This window comes from Tachyglossus aculeatus, chromosome 5 (genome assembly GCF_015852505.1).
Source record: "Tachyglossus aculeatus isolate mTacAcu1 chromosome 5, mTacAcu1.pri, whole genome shotgun sequence".
NCBI lineage: Eukaryota > Metazoa > Chordata > Mammalia > Monotremata > Tachyglossidae > Tachyglossus > Tachyglossus aculeatus.
The window spans coordinates 85,286,051-85,291,348 of NC_052070.1; the positions used below are offsets into that span (position 1 = coordinate 85,286,051).

The 5,298-nt window shown below is 43.9% G+C and overlaps 1 non-coding gene across 1 annotated transcript; it reads right to left on the bottom strand.

Moving 5' to 3' along the window:
• Positions 1–4,769: 4,769 nt before the first annotated feature.
• On the bottom strand, positions 4,770–4,870 carry LOC119929428. Its single transcript, XR_005451550.1, has one exon. It is a non-coding gene; the product is annotated as a small nucleolar RNA U13 (small nucleolar RNA).
• Positions 4,871–5,298: the final 428 nt, after the last annotated feature.

The window sequence follows — 5,298 nt, forward strand, 5'->3', positions numbered from 1 at the left end:
CAGGCAGTCCCTGCGCTGCAGGGAGCTCACAGTCGGAATAGGAGGGGGAACACGTATCCCCATTTCATGGTTGAGGAAACTGAGGCACAGAGAAGTTGGGTGACTTGCCCATGGTCACGCAGCACGTGTCGGGATTAGAACCCAGGTCCTTCTGACTCCCTGCCCTGTGCTCTATTAGGCCGTGCTGCTGCTCGCTCACTTCTTTCTCCAAGGCCACCGGTGTATCTATATTTCAGTAGCATCGGGTTAAGACTTCATCTCGTAGCGTTAAGGAAGCGGGCCCTGTTTCAGAGTCAACGGATTACTCGCCTTGGCCGAGAGTTATTGAGCACCTCCCCACAATCAAATCAATCAATCGTATTTATTGAGCGCTTACTGTGTGCACAAAACTGGACTAAGCGCTTGGGAAGTACAAGTCGGCAACATAGAGAGACGGTCCCTACCCGACAGCGGGCTCACAGTCTAGAAGGGGGAGGCAGAGAACAAAACCAAACATATTAACAAAATAAAATAAATAGATATGTACAAGTAAAATAAATAAATAGAGTAATAAATACGTACAAACATCTATACATATATACAGGTGCTGTGGGGAAGGGAAGGAGGTAAGACGGAGGGGATGGAGAGGGGGATGAGGGGGAGAGGAAGGAGGGGGCTCAGTCTGGGAATTAATCAATTGTATTTATTGAGCGCTTACTGTGTGCAGAGCACTGTACTAAATGCTTGGGAAGTACAAGTTGGCAACATATAGAGACAGTCCCTACCCAACAGTGGGCTCACAGTCTAGAAGGGGGAGACAGAGAACAAAACCAAACATATTGGCAAAATAAAATAAATAGAATAGATATGTACAAGTAAAATAGAGTAATAAATATGTACAATCAATCAATCAATCATATTTATTGAGCGCTTACTGTGTGCAGAGCACTATACTAAGCGCTTGGGAAGTCCAAGTTGGCAACATAGAGAGACGGTCCCTACCCAACAGTGGGCTCACAGTCTAGAAGGGGGAGACAGAGAACAAAACGAAACATATTAACAAAATAAAATAAATAGAATAGATATGTACAAGTAAAATAAATAGAGTAATAAATATGTACAATCAATCAATCATATTTATTGAGCGCTTACTGTGTGCAGAGCTTGGGAAGTCCAAGTTGGCAACATAGAGAGACGGTCCCTACCCGACAGCGGGCTCACAGTCTAGAAGGGGGAGACAGAGAACAAAACGAAACATATTAACAAAATAAAATAAATAGAATAGATATGTACAAGTAAAATAAATAAATAGAGTAATAAATACATACAATCATATATACAGATATACAGGTGCTGTGGGGAAGGGAAGGAGGTAAGACGGGGGGGATGGAGGGGGGATGAGGGGGAGAGGAAGGAGGGGGCTCAGTCTGGGAAGGCCTCCTGGAGGAGGTGAGCTGTCAGTAGGGCCTAGCTATTCCTAGGTTAGGATCTGGAAGAGGTTCAAGCGCTTAGTACAGTGCTCTGCACACAGTAAGCGCTCAATAAATACGATTGAATGAATGATGTAGGGCGTAGAGGGTAGGACGGGAGGAACAGAGGAAAACGCGGGCAAGGTGGGCGCGGTCGTTCATTTCAAATGATATTTCTGTGACAAACCGGGTAGGAGGTGCAACTGACCAATTACCTCATCTGTAAAATGGGGATGAAGACTGTGGGACAACCTGATCACCTTGTATCCCCCCAGCGCTTAGAACAGTGCCTTGCACATAGTAAGCGCTTAAAAAATGCCATTATTATTATTATTATCATCAGCAAATGGGCCCGCGTCGTCGTTAAACCATTCATCCATTCAATCGTATTTATTGAGCGCTTACTGTGTGCAGAGCACCGTACTAAGCGCTCGGGAAGTCCAAGTTGGCCAGAGTTTGGTCCGGGTGAGGGTGTCATTTGGACGGCCCCAATGCCTGAAGGGTCACCCTTCTGGAGAAGAATCGTGGGTGGGGTGTCTACGGGGAGCGTGAGCCCACTGTTGGGTAGGGACTGTCTCTATATGATGCCAATTTGTACTTCCCAAGCGCTTAGTACAGTGCTCTGCACATAGTAAGCGCTCAATAAATACGATTGATGATTGATGATGATGGTGATGAGCGCCCGGCCGGCTAATAGGGGAAGGGGAATGGACTTGGGGGGGAAGCAGGGCCGTGGTCCAATTCCAGAGGCCTTGCTTGCTCCGTGGCCCGGGCTGCGGGAGGGAGAGCAGCCTGCTCACTCGGTCAATCAATCAATCAATCAATCAATCGTAGTTATTGAGCGCTTACTGTGTGCAGAGCACTGTACTAAGCGCTTGGGAAGGACAAGTTGGCAACATCTAGAGACGGTCCCTACCCAACAGCGGGCTCGCGGTCTAAAAAGGGGGAGACGGAGAACAAAACCAAACATAGTAACAAAATAAAATAAATAGGATATGCACAAGTAAAATCAATCAATCAATAAATAGAGTAATAAATACGTACGAACATATATACAGGTGCTGTGGGGAAGGGAAGGAGGTAAGATGGGGGGGATGCCACTACTAGCTCACCTTATTATTGTGTCCGTGTATTAAGCGCTTACTCTGGGCTGAGCGTCGCATCGGATCAGGCGGCGACCCCTGTCTTAATGAAGACTTGCCGTTAATGACGTCACCGATTTATAAGGAAATGATCCGCGCTCAATAAGCACAACTGAATAAATTAATCACAACGGAAAACCCTTCTTAATGAAGCCTTGCCGTTGATGAGTACCGTCGATGACGTCACGGATTTCTAAGGAATGATCCGTGCTCAATAAGCACAACTGAATAAATTAATTACAGCAGGATAACCCTTCTTAATGAAGGCTTGCCGTTAATGACGTCCTTGACTTATAAGGAAATGATCCGCGCTCAATAAGCACAACTGAATAAACTAATCACAACAGGAAAACTCTTCTTAATGAAGCCTTGCCATTAATGAGTACCGTTGATGACGTCACGGATTTCTAAGGAATGATCCGCGCTCAATAAGCACAACTGAATATATTAATTACAGCAGGATAACCCTTCCTAATGAAGGCTTGCCGTTAATGACGTCCTTGACTTATAAGGAAATGATCCGCTCTCAATAAGCACAACTGAATAAATTAATCACAACAGGAAAACCCTTCCGAATGAAGACTTGCCGTTGATGAGTACCGCTGATGACGTCACGGATTTCTAAGGAATGATCCGCGCTCAATAAGCACAACTGAATAAATTAATTAAAGCAGGATAACCCTTCTTAATGAAGGCTTGCCGTTAATGACGTCATTGACTTATAAGGAAATGATCCACTCTCAATAAGCACAACTGAATAAATTAATCACAACAGGAAAACCCTTCTTAATGAAGACTTGCCGTTGATGAGTACCGTTGATGACGTCACCGATTTGTAAGGAATGACCCGCACTCAATAAGCACAACTGAATAAATTAGTTACAGCAGGAAAACCCTTCTTAATGAAGACTTGCCGTTAATGACTTTACTGATTTATAAGGAAATGATCCACGCTCAATAAGCACAATTGAATAAATTAATCACAACAGGAAAATTCTTAATGAAGGCTTGCCGTTAATGACATCACCGATTTGTAAGGAAATGATCCGCGCTCAATAAGCACAATTGAATAAATTAATCACAGCAGGAAAACCCTTCTTAATGAAGACTTGCCGTTGATGATGTCACCAATTTATAAGGAATGATCCACGCTCAATAAGCACAACTGAATAAATTAATTACAACAGGAAAACCCTTCTTAAAGAAGACTTGCCGTTGATGAGTACCGTTAATGACGTCATCGACTTATAAGAAAATGATCCGTGCTCAATAAGCACAACTGAATAAATTAATTACAACAGGAAAACCCTTCTTAATGAAGACTTGCCGTTAATGACTTTACCGATTTATAAGGAAACGATCCACGCTCAATAAGCACAATTGAATAAATTAATCACAACAGGAAAATTCTTAATGAAGGCTTGCCGTTAATGACGTCACCGATTTATAAGGAAATGATCCGCGCTCAATAAGCACAACTGAATAAATTAATCACAGCAGGAAATCCCTTCTTAATGAAGACTTGCCGTTAATGACATTACTGATTTATAAGGAAATGATCTGCGCTCAATAATTACTATTGAATAAATTAATCACAACAGGAAAACCCTTCTTAATGAAGGCTTGTCGTTAATGACGTCACCGATTTATAAGGAAATGACCCGTGCTCAATAAGCACACTTGAATAAATTAATCACAACAGGAAAACCCTTCTTAATGAAGACTTGCCGTTGATGACGTCACCAATTTATAAGGAATGATCCACGCTCAATAAGCATAACTGAATAAATTAATCACAACAGGAAAACCCTTCTTAAAGAAGACTTGCCGTTGATGAGTACCGTTAACGACGTCATCGACTTATAAGAAAATGATCCGTCCTCAATAAGCACAACTGAATAAATTAATTATAACAGGAAAACCCTTCTTAATGAAGGCTTGCCGTTAATGACGTCACCGATTGATAAAGAAACGATCCGTGCTCAGCAACCACAATCGAATAAATTAAGCGTATCACAACTCTTCTTAGTGAAAGCCCGCCGTTAATGACGTCACCGATTTATAAAAAAACGATTATCTCAATAAGCTCAACTAAATAAATTAATTACAACAGAAAAACCCTAGCAAAAACTTTCCATTAACGACGTCATCGATTTACAAGCAAATGATCCAAGGTTCGAATCAGAAGGGTCACGTGCCTGAGCGTAACAAGAAATAGGGCGGCACCTCTCACGCAGGCGCGAGCCAACCCACTCATCATATTGAATGAACCTGAAGGATCGATATCTTAGTACCACAGCGGCAAGCCCAGCGACACCCAACGCCTTTACACTGAGGGTGACTTTTTCTGCCCGGAAAATATTTATTTTTTAAGCTACAAAAGTGTTTGACAAAGCCTATCCCTCTTCCGCTGCACCGCTGAGGACTTTATTTCCTCTAAAACCCCGCCTAAAAGGGATGGCGAGGCGTCTCCGTCACCCGCGCGTCATTACGCATGCAAATATATTCACGGCGCGTCCCCGCCTCCCCTCCGAGCCTTCTGATTGGCTGCGGAGCCGCTGCCGTAAAGCAGGGCGGCGCCGCGGGTCGCAGCCCGGAGGGCGCTTTACGGCTCTGTCGCGCAGCAATCTGGTAGTTCGGAGCTGGGGAGAGGGAGGCCATGCGCATGCGCCTCACTCCCACCCTAGGAAAAGGAAGAGGAAGAAGGA